The following is a 19,799-nucleotide window of genomic DNA, read 5'->3' on the forward strand; positions in this document are numbered from 1 at the left end:
TACTGATTCCTCCGCTTGCGCTGCTTTTATACTCTCGGTTATCTCGTTCGCCAATTCTCCTAAGGTCTAGTCGTTTCACGATCATGTGTTCTAGCTATATACATGTATATTTGTAGTTTATGCTTTTCTTCTAGCCATATGCATGTGTATGAGTGAGTATAACTTCTTCTCTTAGCTGATGACTACATACATATGTGTATGTGAGATATTCTTCGTCGCCTTCTATGTACGTAAGTGGTGCCAGCTTTAATGTGTACATGTACATAAGAGTGTCTACTTGCTGTTTTTGTTGTTGTGATTATTTAATAACAGCATAGTGATGCTAATATTCGCCACACAGCCCTCCACCTAAGTCTGATCGTGCCGATCAGAAAAATCTCTCGATCCAACCGCTGCTGGACTCTCCAAATGAACCACCCTTCTATTTCGTGGTTTCCCAATTGTTTGTATGCGGTAGATGACATCACTGATCTGCTTCACAACTTTGTACGGGCCTTCCCAGCTACATTGAAATTTTGATGGAGCACCTTTCCGCCGGTGAGGGTTGTATAGAACTACCAAATCTCCCTCCAGGAAACCTTCCGAATTGTTCTTGTCGTACCTGTGTTTCATCTTACTACTCTGTTGTTTGGCCAATGAACTACTTCGTAGAGCTTGAGCTTGACGGATTGGTTTTGCATAAACAGTATCGTTTTGAGGTTTCACAACAGTAGTGCGCCCTGGCTTGAAACCACCCTTGCATTCTTTCTGGGAAATTCTTTCCTTCGTTTAAGCGCGTCCATTTAAGTTTGTCAATGCCAGTCTTTTTCTCGCAAGTACCTTCGGTTTTGATTTGTTTGGCCCATTCGTTCCATCAACCTTTGCCCGATCTACTGCCTTTGACTTTTGTTGTCTTTGTGGAATGCCCTCCACCAGCACTTGCTTACTGCTGAACCCTTCTCCAAACTGAAGTTGAGTGGCGCATCCTTGTTCTTATAGCGCATAATCCTTCTTTGCATGTCGATCCTGATGCCATGGTCAACTAAGAAGTCCACTGCCAATATGACTTTATCAACGATCTCTGCCACAACGAACCAGCTAACATAGGAGAGTCGTATCGTCCAATATCTCTCCTATCGCCAAGCAAATTTGCAGCTAGCCTGTCGTCATCAAGGCTTCAGAAAACTCCATAGCACCACCACCGCGCTAAATGCCATCAGCATCCAGATAAATTGCGGTTTAAATCAAACCCCCCACCATAGAACAGTACTCGTAGCGCTAGACCTATCAAACGCTTTTGATACGGTCAACCATGGCACGTTACTGCAAGACCTGGAAGGTTCTACCCTTCCCCCATGTCTTAAAAGGTGGGCCGCAAATCATCTGGGTGGTCGGCAGGCATTGGTGCAATTTAGAAACGAAACATCAAAACCAAGAAGAATTAAACAAGGGGTGCCACAGGGTGGTGTCCTATCCCCACTTTTGTTTAATTTCTACATATTAAGCTACCTTCACTACCAGAAGGAGTCACTATCGTTTCATACGCCGATGACTGCACAATAATGGTGATGAGCTCTGCAACAGAATAAACGGCTACCACCCTGATCTCTCCAGTTTTTTCGCCTCGCGAAACCTGGCATTATCACCGACTAAATCTTCCGCGACCTTATTTACAACATGGACGTCCCAAATGTCGACCATTTTGAACATCCACGTCGATGGCACTACGCTACCGACGTTCCTACACCCCAAAATCTTGGGTGTGACGTTTGATCAGGATCTACATTTTGTGAGCACGCAGCCGCAATTGTTCCGAAAATCCAGAGCCGTAATAAAATCCTCAAATCCCTTGCTGGCAGTACCTGGGGAAAAGATAAAGAAACCCACATTATTACATACAAAGCAATTGGCCAGCCATTTACGTGCTACGCGTCACCCATATGGTCGCCAAGCCTAAAAATTACCCACTGGAAGAAGCTACAGGCCTGCCAAAATACTGCTCTCAGAATCGCCATGGGCTGTCTTCTTATGTCCCCAGAACACCATCTACATAATGAGGCGAGAATACTCCCCATCAGCGAGAGAAATGAGATGCTAACCAAACAGTTCCTGTTGAATACCCAGAAACCTGGGCATCCAAACAGACATCTGATTGATGAGCCAACACCGCCTAGGGGCTTAAGGAGTCATCTCCGTAAGCATTTTGAGTAGATACGGCACCTGAGAACCCAGCCGTATGAAGCAAAAAAACACAAGCAGGCCCTTGGTAAACTCCACAAACAGGCGGCGGACCTTTATGTCAGGAATTGCCCGGTGAATCCAGTACTCAAAGAAAAGTACCCAAAACTTGTGGAAGAGGAACGCATACTCCCCAGGGAAACGCGTGTCACTCTTGCTCAACTTCGTTCTGGATACTGTAACAGGTTAAACTCTTACCTATCCAGAATCAACCCCGACATACAAAATGTATGCCCCACTTGCAATGTGTCCCCACATGACACTAACCATCTCTTTAATTGTAATGTGGAACCAACGCCTCTAACACCCCTTTCATTATGGTCCACCCCCGTTGAAACAGCAAGTTTCCTTGGACTCCCGTTAGAGGATATTGACGACAATTTGTGATCGGTCGCGGCTGTTAGGTGCGGCGAAGCACTGCTACAACAACAAAACAACAACAACAATGAATTTGTGTAGAACCATGACCTTCCCAATTAAGATTTCACATATCACTTCTCCCTGGACTTGGTTATACTCGCCAGTGACCGTACGCAATCTTGCTCCATGTAATAGCTTTACCAACCTCTTGACGAAATCAGATCGGAGTAAGGAATGAGATGCGCCCGTATCTACAGTCAGTAAACGCTTCCCAAGGCAGTCGGTTCTATGTACCGGAGCGACTCGGGATTTTTCCCGACCAAGGACTGTCATTTCAGTGTGACCCCATCTAATTTGTTTCGTCCCTCCCACAAATTGTCATCCTCCCAGCAGCTCCTTGCAGCAGGACTGCTCCATATTCTCTTACTCCGGGAAGGCATCGAATCCAATCCGGGTCCGTCTCCTGACCCCGGTCCTGAGAAATGGTTCTGCTGCATCTGCCGGAAAAGAATCTTTTTAGGACGGTCATACTCTGTTCAGTGTGTCTCGTGCAAGGGATGGTTGCATCGGACAGGTTGTTCTGGGCTTGATCCCAAAACTCGACGTCCACGTAACTTTTATAAATCTTTTGTGGCTCCTTGCTGTTCACGCCCAAGGGCGTCCCGTAGTCTACGTGTAGGCCCCCCCCCCACTACCTTCCAGCAGCCCCGCTGCTCAGCAAGCCACAACAAGTACCCGCTGCTGCTCGCGCCCACGGCGCCAACAACTCAAACAGCTGCTACCACTAATAACTACAATCTTCGTAGTAGAGTCGGAAGCAATGCTGAGCAACAGCCCCTGCCGGAGCTCCTGCCTTGGGTGGTGCCACTTCCCTAGATGTTCTGGTCTCCCCGACGGCAACCCCCCGACGGGTTTCATCGCGCCATGTCGCCAGGTCGCAAACCCAAATCATCCGGGTACCCCAATGCTTGCCCAAGGACGCCCAGTCCTAGGGCCACAACAGCAATTGCGTCCTGGCCTTCCCCAACCCAGGCGTAGTCACCCGTCACTTACCCCCAGAGTGGCGACGTCTCCCCTTATGCACTTCAGAATTCTGCAGTTTAACTGTAATGGACTAACTGGGAAGATTACGGAGATAGTCGATTTCATGAAGCGGCACAACATCCGCATTGCTGCGATTCAAGAGACTAAGCTCACAGCAAGATCTGCATTGCAGACCTGCTCTGGGTATAACGTCCACAGGAAAGACCGCGAGAGCGGAAATGGAGGCGGTCTCGCGTTTATCATACACCACTCTGTGCAATATTATATATTTGATCCTGGCATCGACCGCAGGGACAATGTCTTAGAACGTCAAGGCCTATCTGTCCGGTCAGGCGATGCAAACCTAGAAATCATCAACATCTACATCCCTCCTGCCACCTGTTGCCACAGTGGATACCGCCCTAATATCAGGGCCTTACTCACTGGCAACAATCGCATTATCTTAGGCGATTTCAATGCCCATCATGATCTATGGCATTCAAACTTGCGGGCGGACAGTAGGGGTGAGATGTTGGCGGATCAAATAGAAGAAACGACGTTCTGCACAATAAACGGAGACGCCCCCACACGTATGGTAGGAAGCTGTCACAGCTCGCCAGATATCTCAATCGTGAGCGCAGAACTCGTAAACTGCGTCAACTGGCAGCCGATGGTAACATTGGCATCCGACCACCTGCGCATACTTATTTCGCTTGAGCATAACGCCGACTTCATCGTCACTGAAAAACGCACTTTCATAAACTTAAAAAAGGAAAGTGGGAAGAATATAAATCCTTTACAGCCGCCTAGCTGCCCTCCCTATCCCGACTGATGCCCGCCAAGGGGAGCGTGCCTTCCGTAAGGTCATTAAATCCGCCTCGGCACATTTCATTCCCGCCGGGAGAATTCCCGAAATCCGGCCCCACTTCCCGGCGGAGGCCGCAAACTTAGCGAGAGAACGTGACCTTATAAGACAGCTTGACCCAGGCGACACCCAAATAAGGGATATAAACCAACGCATCAGATTGCTTGTAGATGAACACAAGCGGGCGAAATGGGAGGAGCACCTAAGAGGTTGTAACCTCTCTACGGGTGTGGGTAAACTTTGGTCCACCGTAAAGTCCCTATCGAATCCGACTAAGCACAAAGACAAAGTTTCTATCGCCTTTGGCGACAAAGTGCTGTCGGACGCGAAAAAATGCGCGAGCGCTTTCTGCCGACAATATATACAGCATCCTACGGTCGATAAAGATAGACGGAGAGCCAATAGACGCGCACATAAACACAAATTCAGCGCGTCACCAATCACCATCACCGCTAAAGAGGTTGAGGACGCCATTGGTCGTGCTAAACCATCCAAAGCAGTGGGCCCAGACGGCATAGCCATGCCGATGCTTAAAAACCTAGGGAAAGAGGGGTTCAAATATTTAGCGCATGTCTTCAATCTGTCTCTTTCCACCTTTGTCATACCTGAGAAATGGAAAATGGCCAAGGTGGTCCCGCTACTAAAGCCTGGGAAACCAGCTAACATAGGTGAGTCGTATCGTCCGATATCTCTCCTATCGCCAGTGGCAAAGACGCTTGAAGCCATTTTGCTCCCTTATTTCCAAGCAAATTTGCAGCTAGCCCCTCATCAGCATGGCTTCAGAAAACTCCATAGCACTACCACCGCGCTAAATGCCATTAGCACCCAGATAAATTGTGGTTTAAATCAATACCCCCTTCCGCATTCCAGTTATTCACTGATGACGTCTTTTCAAATTGAAGCTTAAATACCTGGAAAGGAGCAGAGCCGTCATAAGATGCAGTTTTTACATTTGGACTGCTTGGTGAAACAGCTGGGCGATTTAGTTTCGGTTCCTGTATACGACCTTTTAAAGCATCTACCTCGGCCTCGATTTTGTTTTCAAACTGCATTATTTTTTCGTTCATACGGGCTTCCAGTTGTACAGAGATCTGCGATGATACCGGGGCGAAACACTGCTACAACAACAACAACGTGATACCTTTGCTGAAATTTGTCCCGACATTTCGGATATACGTGCCTCCTGTGCTTCGATCCTGGATGCTATTTGTGACGACATTTCTGAAAAACGTGCCTCTTGTCGTGTCTCCTGTGATTCCATCATGGAGGTTAAAAGTGTATCCTGTGATTCCATCTTGGATGTTAAACGTGTCTTCTGTACTTGGAGCTGTGCTGACATATCGGTTGATATTTGTGACGACATTTACTTCAGCACTGCTAGTATCGCGTTAGTGTCAACAGTTGCCAATGCATTCGGAGTCTATCTTCTCCTCCATTTTAGTCGTTGACTCTTCCACATCAGAATGAAAAGTGTGTTCATCAACATCAATTCCTTCCCATTCCATAGCTTCCCTTAGTTATGTAGCTCGGATTTGTTGCCAGTAGTATTCAATCCACGGGCTTCCAATTACTTTTTCAGTTGCTGAATCTTCAATTCACTCAACTTGGCTATGTTCTTGTTGTCCTCTGAAATTTATTCAACAATTCCTTTTCTGACACCAATTGTAACGAATTTTGGGGGATTACGATTATTTTGCACCTTCTGCTAACGTTCGAATCGCTGAACTGTCGAATAAATAACTCCAATATTCAGTTTTGCAAAATGGTCTTTATTTATACTACTTTCGGAGTAATACTTCAAAATTATACTTCACAACTAATAGCGTATTTAAATCAAACTGATTACCGATTCCTCAGCTTGCGCTGCTTTTATACTCTCAGTTCATCTCGATCGTCATTTCTCCTAAGGTCTAGTCGTTTCACGATCATGTGTTCTACACCTTTTCAATCCAATAATGAGAAAACGTAAGTTTGTAATGAGAATACGTAAATTAAAATGAGGAAAGGTAACTGATAATGAGAAATTGCAAATTTGTAATGAGAAAACGTAAGTTTGTTATGAGAATTGTACACCTTTTCAAACCAATAATGAGAAAACGTAAATTTGTAATGAGAAAACACAAATTCAAAATGAGAATATGTAACTTAATAATGAGAACTGTAATAATTTTTTAAAATCTATCTTTTTCGTTTATTGACCCACTGTCATTTCTTGTAGTGCGAGTGCATCTGCATGAAATGTAGTTGTGTGCTGTGCAGCTTTTGCACAATCCCCTCCCGTCAACTTCGTTTTGGCGTCATCAATGGCGTTTTCTAAATACTGGAGCCGCTGTTCGCCTACTCCTGCTCCAGTCACAACAGGTACGCGCAGAGTCGTCTTTACATCTACTTTAAGTTTGGACCATACTACATATTTCTATGGGGTTCAACATAGGTGAGTATGGACCCAATCGAAGCACTTGTGACATATTGTTGGAGTGCTGGGCTACCGCTGACTCGATGCCTGAGTGGCAAGGCGCGTTATCACACACAATTACCAGTTCTTCCAAGGTATTGCCCAACCGCTGCCACTTTTGAATGAGGGTGGAAATCCAATTTCCGCAGCCGCTGGCTGTGAACGGACCTCGCTTTCAATCCATTGATAGTATGTTTGATCCCGTAATGGCACATATCAGGTGTACATTCGGACCACGCGCTGCTGGCAATGTTTGAATAGCTCGTTTCCCTACTTTGGATCGTCCACGGGTAGATCGACAAAACAGATTGAAGTTGGTTTCGTCAATCCATACTATTTGCTTGCCTTGCTGTATGAAGGCATTTAGCTTTCTAAAATATTCGGCCCTTTTTTCCTTATTAGCCTCGCTGTTCATCGTAGTAGGTTGTGTGTGCACTTTTTTAACACTATAGCACATACCCTCAAGATGATTTCCAACAGTTGTAGTGCTTACGTCCACGCCGAAATCGCGGAATAGTTTTTGCTTAATCTGACGCAAGGTAAGCCCACAATCTTCCTCGAGCCATTCAATTATGAATGATAGGTGTTTCAGTTTCTGGCGATCAAAACAGTTAAGTAGGTAAGTGCAAAGATATTTGCATCAATAGGATAAGAATATTTACCTTGAGTAATATTTCTGCATATCGGGCACGCTTCACTTCGCGACACTATTGGTGCAATACACGTTGTATGAAATAAATGGTTACAATTATATATAAATGTCATTCTCTCGCCGCATACGGACGTGTTTTTTAATCGCTCTCATATTTTCACGTATTCTTATTTTTTCTTTTACTTTAAATTGCCAAAAATGGATGAATATTGTGGAAAGTGTAATAAACTATTTTCCAGATCTGGTGACAATAGTCTAGTGCCGTGTAATGCGTTCTGCAAGAGGATTTTCCACAGAGCCTGTAGTGAGGGTATATCGGACTATGAAGTAAAGCTAATCAAGGCTAACCCGCATTTGCTTTACTTGTGTGAAAAGTGTGTGAACATGCCGGACAAGCTATCTAATATTTTGAACGCTATTCTTGTGGCAAGGTTTTGACATAATTTCCAATGCTGTGTCCAAAAAATTCGATTATTTAAAGGATCATATAATGGACTCTTTGAAGTCATCCAACAACAACTTAAATGTTGCTGAGTCATATGGTTGTCCGAATGTCAGAAATAGTGCGCTATTTATTTCTGCTCTCCCCATGGCATCCAATAACAACAACTTAATACAAAGCAACCTAATGGATTTTCCCGCTACCCCGCTTGGCACGGAGTTCTCTAATTCTCCTATCGATAATCTGAGAGCTAATGCTTCATCACCTGCACCTACTACTACTCTTACATCTAAACCTGCTGCTATTATTACTCAGCCGCAAACATCGATAATTCTCTCTACTAGTTCTACTACAAAGACAACTTCTACTTCGCCTGCATCTACATCTACATCTACATCTAAAAACGCCTCATCTTCTACAGTCTCTCATTCGTCTAAAACTACGTCTACTTCTGGAAATACATCAACATCAATTAGTTCCAATTCTACATCTAAAACTAAATCTACTGCATCCACATCTAAATCAACTAAAGCTAACAATAACAAAAATAATTCAAATGCGCCTTCTGAAAATTCCAATAGGTCTGATGCTGAAATGATTGCCAACAATGTGAAAAATACTAGTGCAGTGTCGCGCTCTGCTGGCACTGTATCGTATGCAGATGCTGCAGCTAGCGCAGTTAATGCAAATGTGCCATCTGTTGATGTTTCTGACAGACAACGAAAGAGTGCTTCAAAAGAAATTACGCAAAAATCGCGCGTTGTTAGTGGTAGCAATGACAATGCTGAATTAGATGTATTTGTGCGGTATAAATGGATTCATTTGTCCTCATTTAAGCCATCGGTCACTGAGGAGAGTATTGTTAAATACATCTCTGATCACTTTGGCATTGCTGCTTCTAATGTCGCTTGTTTTAAGTTAGTAAAGAGAGATGTCGACATTAACACTTTAGTGAGAGTCGCTTTTAAAGTTCGAGTGATTGAAAGTGAATATAGCAAACTTTTCAATGCTTCTCTTTGGTCCAGTAACGTATACATTAAGCCCTTCCGTTGTTTTCGAAAAGATGTAGAAATTCCCGCGCAGTCTTAGATTTGTCTGACACCTTTCATAATGGCCTCAACGTCTATTATCAGAATGTTAGGGGTCTAAATACTAAACTAGTTGATCTTTTTCTCCGTAGTCATGAACTCTGTTATGACGTTTTGGTTTTTACTGAGACATGGTTGAAACCAACTGTGTTTAACTCTGAGATATTAGCAGATTCTTATGAGATCTTTAGAAAAGACCGACGAAACAGAGTTGGTGGAGGCGTGTTAATCGCCGTACATACTAGGTTCTCTGCTGAAGAAGTGTACTTCGATGATTCTTCTGATGTTGAAATCCTCTGCGTGCGACTTAAACTTTTATCTACTTACAAATATTTTGTTGCGTCCTATATTTCGCCCCAGTCAGATATTTCTGTATACTTAATACATTCTTCCCTATTGAAATTTATATTTGCTGTGTCAAGGTCTGTTGATTCTGTCTTAGTGGCTGGCGATTTTAATCTGCCCTTTGTGTCGTGGAATTTTATTGACGGAATGCTAGTTCCCACTGCTTGTAATGTTGTATTCTACGAGTTTTAAATGACCTTGCAGACATTGGGCTTTATCAACTTAACAGAATTCATAATAAATTCGGCAAATATCTTGATTTGATTTTTTCAGACGACACATCGAATTGTTCTGTTACTCGATGTGATCCAGTGGTATTGCCTGAGGATGTTTATCATCCAGCACTTTCAATTTACCTGGATTGTCTTAGCTTACCGGTGAGGAACACTACCGATCCGAATGCGTCTTCGCGCCGGTTTCTGTTTAGAAAGGCCAATTGGTCTTTACTAATCGACGAAGTCTCTAAAATAAAGTGGCCTGAGTACGACGGAGATATTGAAGCGAGCTCCGTCCATTTCACCAAGTTTTACATGCGATATTCCTCAAATGTGTGCCTTTTTCCAAAACCTCCTCAGCATCTCCAGCTACTGCTTGGAGCTCTAGAGAACTTAATTATCTAAAAAACAAAAAAACACGCTTCTTCAAGCGTTTCAAATTATCTGGCTCTAATAGTGACTATGCTGCATACTCCATATTGCGCCTTAAGTACAACAGGCTACAGATAAGATGCTATAAGAATTATCTGATGAAGATTAAGCATCGGATTTCTTCCAATCCAAAAACATTTTATTCCTTCGTCAACTCCAAAAGAAAAATTAAAGGGTTTCCTTCTGTAATGAAGTATGACGATCGGATTTCTAGTATTGACTCCGAGATTGCAAATATGTTTGCTGACTTTTTTAAATCCAATTACTCGACTATCCCTGACTCCCCTCCGGTGGATTATCAATACATGTTACCTTCGCTTAACTCAGTAGGTATCCCATATATTCATACAGATGAGGTACTAAGGCATCTGGAAAGTCTGAAAATTTCCTACTCCAGTGGACCTGATGAAATACCATCTGTTGTGCTGAGAACTTGCGCTCAATTTCTTTGTCAACCCCTTACCTGCTTATTTAATACCTCTTTGAGGCAAGGGATATTCCCTAAGAAGTGGAAGGAGTCGTTTACAATACCACTTTATAAAAGTGGGAGTAGATCTTATGTCACAAACTATAGAGGAATAGCCAAACTTTGTGCTATTCCAAAACTATTTGAATCAGTTGTCACAAATCAACTGGCTTTTGCAGTATCTTCGGCAGTGAACCTTTCACAACATGGCTTTTGCAGGGGTAAGTCCATTGCGTCTAACTTGCTGGAGTTCGCAACCCTCGTATCCAATAGCTTAAGGACGAACTGCGAAGTTGATGTCATTTACACTGATTTCAGTAAGGCGTTTGATAAAGTTTCCCATTCCTTACTCCTACTAAAACTCGATAGATTGGGTTTTCCATCACGGCTTCTCTCTTGGGTCTCTTCGTACTTGATAGGTAGAAAGCAAACCGTTGTGTTTAACAATTGCTTGTCTGAATTCATCAATGTATCTTCTGGAGTTCCACAGGGCAGTCACCTTGGTCCAGTGTTGTTTCTGCTCTTCATTAATGACCTCCCAAATATTTTGAAGCGCTGCATACCGCTGATGTACGCTGACGATGTCAAACTGGTTATGCCCATTCGCTCACCTGAAGATAGGGCACTTCTTCAATCGGATCTGAATAACCTGGTTGAGTGGTGTGACGTGAACGTCATGTCACTAAATTTACCGAAGTGCAAGTTTATGTGTTTTACGAGGAAATCTTTTAAAACCTATCAGTACATCATAGGCGATTATATCATTAAGCAAGTCACAAACTTTACTGATCTTGGCGTTATATTGGACCCTAAACTGGACTTCAAATTACATATCGAATCGTGTGTGAATAGGGCTAGAGGCACTTTGGCTTTCGTAAAAAGGTGGTCAAAGGAATTCAATGACCCCTATGTCACTAAAACTCTTTTTTTTATCATTAGTAAGACCTATATTGGAATATGCTTCCATTATCTGGAACCCGCGTTATCAGGTTCATAGCGATAAATTGGAATCGGCCCAGAAGCAATTTTTGCTCTTTGCTTTAAATCATTTGCCCTGGGATCCACCAAGGAACCACCTATAAATTTATATTTTCTCATTACTAATTTACCGTTTCTCATTACCACTTTACCTTTTCTCATTTTAATTTACGTTTTCTCATTACTAACTTACGCTTTCTCATTATTGGGTTGAAAAGGTGTAGAACCACTGCACCTTATGCTTGTTTACCCAGCTATATACATGTATATTTGTAGTTTATGCTTTTCTTCTAGCCATATGCGTGTGTATGTGTGAGTATAACTTCTTCTCTTAGCTGATGATTACATATGTGTATGTGAGATATTCTTCGTCGCCTTCTATGTACGTAAGAGTTGCTAGCTTTAATGTGTACATGTACATAAGAGTGGCTACTTGCTGTTTTTGTTGTTGTGATTATTTACTAACAGCATAGTGATGCTAATATTCGCCGCACTATTATGTTGAAGGTTGATTTTTTTTAGATAGCATACGGCGTAATGCAATTGCTCTCCAAAATATTTACGAATAATAATTATAAAATTTAGGGAAGTGGCTTAATCATGGATTTAGGATGTTTAAAAATTTAGCTGACTGTTTTTACTAAAGCAGTTAGCACTCGTAACACAGGAACGGGTGTACGTTAGAGGAATTATTTCAGAAGAGACTTGAAAAGTATATAACTTTGAAATGAACGTGAACGGCGTTTTAAGAAGAGATACATTTTTGGAAAGATCACCTACCCGAAATGTTTGGAGATTCGTTCAAAATATATATTGTAACTTTTAGGAGTGCATATATCATTCTCAAATAAAGGCGAAATCAGTTTCAAGTCCTCAAACTACTAGGCTATCTTATAGGCAAAATATTGTGCCAAAATTTCATGTTCACTAGCAATAACATACATACATTACAATGTGTGTAAATTAATTCATATGACCAATAAATAAAAACCTATCAGTGCCAGACGTTTATTTTGATAGAGTTCTAGAAAATTCATTCTGTCCGAAACATTCAGTTGTGTATTTGTTTACCAAAAAGTCAAAAAACTCAAATATCTCTGCGGAAACAGTGAAAAAATAACCATCAACCACCAACATGTTCGCGGCCTTAGATCGAAATTAAGTACTTTTTTCTGAATTATAGCTTTTACTGAAACCTGGTTAAAAGGGGATAATTTTAACTCTGAACTTTTCTAAAGCAAATATGTTGTTTATCGGCGTGATCGTGAAGCTCGAACAGGCGGTGTTCTCATTGCCGTTGACTCGACGCTTCCATCTGAGTTGCTGCTGTTGGACAACGCACCTTACATTGAATTCGTAGCAGTGAATCTTGCTTCACACAATTTCAGTTTGTTTATCTGCTGCTCGTATATACCGCCACGATCGGATATACACGTTTATACTTGTCATAGCACTGTTATTTGTAGTTTGTACTCGCAGTTGCGTGACAAAGACCGCCTAGTAGTCCTTGGTGATTTCAATTTATCTTCAGTAAATTGGATCAATACCATTGACTCAAATTTCATGACTCCTACCACTCAACATGAGTTTTTAATTAGCCTTATTGATACATCTCTTCTCCAAATGAATTATATATTAAATTCCAAGAGCAAAATATTAGACTTAGTGTTTGCAGATGACTACGGGTATTACACTAAACCGAACTACCCCTCTACTTTCTACGCTTGAGATAGTACTGGATGTTGTTCAAACTATGATGCTTGATGTTTCTAAATCGAATTCCCAACCCCGTTCGAGATGTTTTTCTAAGACGAATTTTAGTGAGCTCAATAAACTGATTGCTGCCCATGACTGGTCGAATCTTTACGCGTTTAAAGAAGTAGAAACAGCGACCTCCTTGTTTTATAGCTCTCTTGATGGTTTCTTTAAAAGCTGTGTTCCCTTCGTTTTTCTAGTATTACCACGGGTAAACCACCTTGGTTCTCAAGGCAACTACTTAGACTTGATAGTATTAAGTCTAGATTGTATAAGCGTTTCAAGAGATCTGGAAAATCTGTGAATTTTTCTAAATATTTAGTGGCGCGCTCCAACTTTCATCGCCTTAACCAGCAATGTTATAAAGGCTACTTATCGCGCTGCAAATTCCAATTTATTAACAACCCGAAATGTTTCTACCAGGGTTTGAATTGCTTACTGAAAAATAGTAAAATTTATAAATTTTTGGCTTTACCAGCAATGAGTTTTTTGTCGGTTTGGAATTTTTGTATACAGCTTACATTTGTATTTGAAAAATATTTCAGCAACAGAAAAAAGCAAAGCAAACAAATTTTTTTTTCATTTTACTGCAGATATTACTTGAATGGATGCGAGCTGTCGTAGTCAGCAGAAAAAAAATTGAATATTTTACTGTGCTTGAAGCTATAAGTATTTCATGATTAACTATTTTTAAGTAAAAATTTTTCAGTTTTTTAACAGCCGAAATTCTGGTTTCGAATTACTTGCTGAAAATAAGTAAAAGTAAATTTTTTTTCACTATTTCAGCAGAACTATTTGATTTTCAAAGGGACATACATACAATTGTACGATGTACCGATCGTAATAACCTTCATCTCCGAGTATGTATTTCTTGTTTTTATGTTGTTTTAACTCCCAACACACGTATATACGCATGCTTCTACTGAAAAAAAGACAAATACGCACGTACAAAATCTGCATATCCACCGGTAGCTTGGTATATGTACTGGAGTCACTCGGGGTTTTTTCCGGGACCAAAGCATGGCATTTCAATGTAGCATGGCTCAATTTCTCTCGGATCGTTCAAAATTTGTCACACAATGAGTAGCTCCTTGTGGAGAGACTGTCCTAAGTTCGGTCCTAGAGACTAGCACTGCCCCATCTACCGAAGAAATACATATTTATAAAACGGGCAGATATGTGTCACATGCAAAACGCGATGTTTTAGGCTAACCCCTAATACTTGTTGTCGACGCGATTTCTTTAAAACATGTATGGATCCTTTCTGTTTACAACCAAGAGCGATTCACGCCACGTTAAACGCACCTCCGTTCCTTCCTTATCTATTAGCACCAAAGCTGGTCTGATAGCCAGACAAAATTCTCGTTTGTTGTAGCGCTAAAACGCGTCTGAAGTTAAGAGATACAATCTCACAAGCTCGAAATGCCCGACCACCAACATTCCTGTGAGACAAGATCATAAGATTACTCACACCGTGTGCACCGTATGTCACCGACAAAGACACTCCCCGAAGGCTTTGGGGAGTGCTATTGATGCTGATGCTCCTTTGTCGGATGTAGATCCGGTACGTTCCGGTAACAAAGCATCACCCATATCGGGAACGATTAATATGACCACATTAAACCTTCTAGGCCATTCCGCCCTCCCCCTACTACACCGAAGTACCTGGGTTAAAGTACCTAGAAAATCAACATCAACATCGCCCCTTAGCGAATACTCAGAGTGTATTTCTGCTATGAAAAGCTTTTCAGCGAAAATACATCTTCCTCGCAGACGCTGTGCGGAATGGGTTTAAACAACGCAGATTGAAAGAGAACCTCGGCCTAAATCTCCGCGAAGGTATATCGTGCCTTATGTTGATTTTTTAAATTTTTTTAAGGGACATTGTGTCATGGTCGTCAGAATAAGTGCAATAGTATACATGGGCCAATAAGCCGTTGCCACGCCAGTTTTTCAAAATTATAAAATACGTTATTTAAGTCATAATTGCGAGGATGTTCCCCTTAATTTTTAAGATTGCAGCTCTTCGTAAGTTACAGATATATCTTATATGTATTTGTTTGTACTTTTATAAAGAAAGTGGACGTACTTGTCTGCCGATTGTATTTTTTTTTTTGATCACTTCCTCCTTGAATAGGAATATCGGAAGATATTGCTCCCGACTTGATGGCAATAGCTCAATTAGGTATTAAAATATCGAAAAGTCAATTTACAGAAATATTTGATATACATATAAAAACTCTGCGTGGCTATATACCGATTACGGCCATTTCTTGTAGGAATGTTACTCGTGTTCGAAAGTAGCGGCATGACAAATTTCATTACAACAATTAGCAACAAACGAGAATTTTTTTATCAGGCCAGCTTTGGTGCTAATAGATGAGGAAGGAACGGAGGTGCGCTTAAACGCGGTGTGAATCGCTCTTGGTTGTGAACAGAAAGGAGCCATACATGTTTTAAAGAAATGGCGCCGACAACAAGTACTAGGGGTTAGCCTAAACCATCGCGTTTTGCATGTGACATATATGTGCCCGTTTTATATATATGTACTTCTTCGGTAGATGGGGCAGTGCTAGTCTCTAGGACCGAGCGAAGGACAGTCTCTCCATAAGGCGCTACTCATTGTGTGACAAATTTTGAACGATCCGAGAGAAATTGAGCCATGCTACATTGAAATGTCATGCTTTGGTCCCAGAAAAAAACCCCGAGTGACTCCAGTACATATACCAAGCTACCGGTGAAGGTGCAGATTTTGTACGTACGTATTTGTCTTTTTTTCAGTAGAAGCATGCGTATATATGTGTGTCGGGGGTTAAAACAACATAAAATAAAGAAATACCTACTCGTAGATGAAGGCTATTACGATCAATACATCGTACAATTGTTTGTATGTCCCTTTGAAAATCAAATAGTTCTGCTGAAATAGTAAAAAAAATTTACTTTTACTTATTTTCAGCAAGTAATTCGAAACCAGAATTTCGGCTGTTAAAAAACTGAAAAATGTTTACTTAAAAATAGTTAATCATGAAATACTTATAGCTTCAAAGCACAGTAAAATATTCAATTTTTTTTCTGCTGACTACGAAAGCTCGCATCTATTCAAGTAATATCTGCAGTAGAATGAACAAAAATTAGTTTGCTTTGCTTTTTTCTGTTGCTGAAATATTTTCCAAATTTAAATTCAAGCAATTTTGTAATACTGAAAATTAGTTCAGCATTTTCAAACCCCAGCTTCAATATCTGTGTAGCTCTTTAATATCACCTTGCCAACATGGCTTTGTGGGTCGAAGATCAACAACTACCAACTTGCTTGAATTTACGTCTTTTGTTATAAATAGTTTCTTAGATTGCAAACAAACAGATGTCATTTACACTGACTTTAGTAAAGCGTTTGACTCTGTTAATCACGAGCTCTTAGTTCACAAACTTGATCTAGTGGGCCTTCCAAATCCTTTGTTAAATTGGATTTCAAGTTATCTTGAAAATAGGACACAATGGGTTTTCTTCAAAAACAATCTTTCAAGGTCGATTGATGTAACTTATGACGTGCCCCCCAGGGTAGTCATTTGGGTTCATTACTTTTTACCTTGTTCATCAATGATTTACCACAGACTATCTTGCATTCTAGTTTTTATGTACGCAGATGATGTAAAACTTTGTTACACATATCTGCCTTCAAACTTGTCCTGTTTTAATCAGCTTCAGGCTGATCTCGACTCTTTTCAAAGCTGGTGTACTGCAAATTTACTTTTTTTGAATTGCTCTAAATGCAAGCAAATGACATTTCACCGGGTAAGGCCGGTCCTGACATCTTATACTTAACGGCAACGCTTTGGAGCGGATATCTGTTGTAACTGATCTAGGTGTTATTTTTGACCCGAAATAAAATTTCAAATACATATCTCAACCACTATTAACAAAGCATCTGGTGTACTAGGATTTATCAAACGTTGGGCTAAAGAGTTTGGTGACCCTTATTTCACCAAGGTCCTTTATATCTCGCTGGTACGTCCCATTCTCGAGTATTGTTCATGTGTTTGGTCGCCAACCTATCAAAGCCATATAAATCGGTTTTTAATTTTTGCATTACTAGGTCTCAACTGGGAATCAAGTACGCGTCTTCCACCATATAGAAATGGGCTTCTATTAATTAATTAGCCATCTCTAGAAAATCGTAGAGCTTTACTCGGCGTTATGTTAATTCATAAGCTCATCATCAGCGTGATTAACTCCCCTGACCTAGTCAGGCAACTAAATTTTGCTGTTCCTGCTAGGGCCTCCAGACCTTTTGTGCCTTTTCATTTACCTCTATGCCGGCAAAATTTTGCTAGAAATAGTCCCCCGCGTCGTTCGTGCTCACGTTACAATGATTTGTACAACTGCATTATCCTTGAATGTTCGTTTGCCGCTTTATATACTGCCATACTCTTAGGTTTAGCCTGATATTTTAATTTTATTTCTCTTTCGTGTGTTCCCCCTACTGGGCATCCGACTCCTTTATGAGCACGTCGCGCCAGCCCCCTTATGGGCACCGAGCTCCTTTCTGAACACCTCGCGTAAGCTCCCTTCTGAACTCCTCACGATGGCCCCCCACTGGGCACACTTAAATAAATTCTTAAATAACATTGTTACTTTCTGTATACTATAATTAAAATTGTAATGCGTATAATCTATAATCTAATATCTAATATCTAATCTAATATATATTATAAATGGGAAAGTTTGGATGTTAAGATCTTTGGATGTTTGGATGTTTAGATGTTTGGATGTTTGGATGTTTGGATGTTTGTCCAGACGTTTGTCTTTGTGACTCAATAACGCAAGAACGGCTGGACCGATTTGGATGAAATTTTGCACACATATAGCCAATAGTCTAGAAGGATCTACTAGCTATATATTTTTCAAAAGGACGTGGTCCCCGCCCCCTAGGAACAGTTATAATTTAATTATTATATTTTTTCGTCTTTGCGACTGAATCACGCCAGAATGGCTACACGGATTTTGATGAAATTTGGGACACAGACAGTAGTCTACTAGCGAAATTTTTTTCGAACATGGAAAGAGGGGTGGGGGTCCCACGACCCTTCGAGAAATTATTTTTCATAATTTTTACACATTATAACTTTACGTATACTGGCCTTCACCAATATCACAGACTCAAGGGGTCAAATAAGTCGAGGGCTTACAAAGTAAGCAGTGACACCCTCCGCCCGCCCCCCTTTATCTTTCCGGGATAGTTTTTGGACCCTGCGGGATCCCATCTGGGTCATTTCCGGACTATTTCGGGATCATTTTGGGATCCTTCCGGAATCATTTCTGTATGGTTTTCGCGATCCGTCGTTTATTCCCTCGGAGCCATTTCGGAACCTTTTCTGGAGTATGTCGGGGTCATTTGGGGACTTTTTCGGGATCATTTGGGGCTCTTCCGGCATCATTTCTGGATGGTTTTCGGGATCCGTGAGGGATCTCGTCGGGGTCATTTGGGGACTTTTTCGGGATCATTTGGGGGCTCTTCCGGCATCATTTCTGGATGGTTTTCGGGATCCGTCCGGGATATCGTCGGGGTCATTTGGGGACTTTTTCGGGATCATTTGGGGGCTCTTCCGGCATCATTTCTGGATGGTTTTCGGGATCCGTCCGGGATCCCATCAGGGTAATTTCGGGACTATTAGGGGATCATTTGTGGACCTTTCCGGCATCATTTCTGGATAATTTTCGGTATCCGTCCGGGATGCCGACGAGGTCATTTCGGGATTATTTCGGGATCATTTGGGATACCTACCGGCATCACTTCTGGATGGTTTTTGGGATTCGTCCGAGATCCTTTCGGGACTTTTTCTCGACTAATACGGGATCATTTGCGGACCCTTTCGGTATAATTTCTGAATAGTTGTCGGGATCCGTTCGGGATCCCGTCACGGTCATTTCGGAACTATTAGGAGATCATTTGAGGACCTTTCCGGCATCATTTCTGGATAGTTTTTGGAATCCTTTCGGGATCACGTCAGGGTCATTTCGGGGCTTTTTCGGGATCATTTAAGGATGGCTTTCAGGATTCGTCCGGGAACCCGTCAGGGTAATTTCTGGACTTTTCCGAGACTATTTCGGGATCATTTTGGGACCTTCCCAAGATCATTTCTGGATGGATTTCGGGATTTGTCCGGGATGCCCTCAGGGTCATTTTGGGACTATTAGGTGAGCATTTGAGGACCGTTCCGGCATCACTTCTGGATGGTTTTCGGTATCCGTTCAGATTCCCGTCGGAATAATTGCGGGACTTTTTCGGGATCATTGAGGTCCCTTCCAAAATCATTTCTGGATGGTTCTTGGGATTCGTCCGGCATCCCGTCGGGGTCATTTCGGGACTTTTTCTCGACTAATACGGGATCATTTGCGGGCCCTTTCGGTATCATTTCTGGATAGTTGTCGGGATCCGTTCGGGATCCCGTCAGGGTCTTTTCGGAACTATTGGGAGATCATTTGAGGACCTTTCCGGCATCATTTCT

The 19,799-nt window shown here is 41.7% G+C and overlaps 1 protein-coding gene across 2 annotated transcripts in view; it reads left to right on the plus strand.

Moving 5' to 3' along the window:
• The window catches only part of hop (tyrosine-protein kinase hopscotch), a 188,161-nt gene that overhangs the window by 51,528 nt on the left and 116,834 nt on the right, over window positions 1–19,799 (plus strand). The window lies entirely within an intron of this gene.

This window comes from Eurosta solidaginis, chromosome 4 (assembly GCF_040869045.1).
Source record: "Eurosta solidaginis isolate ZX-2024a chromosome 4, ASM4086904v1, whole genome shotgun sequence".
Lineage (NCBI taxonomy): Eukaryota > Metazoa > Arthropoda > Insecta > Diptera > Tephritidae > Eurosta > Eurosta solidaginis.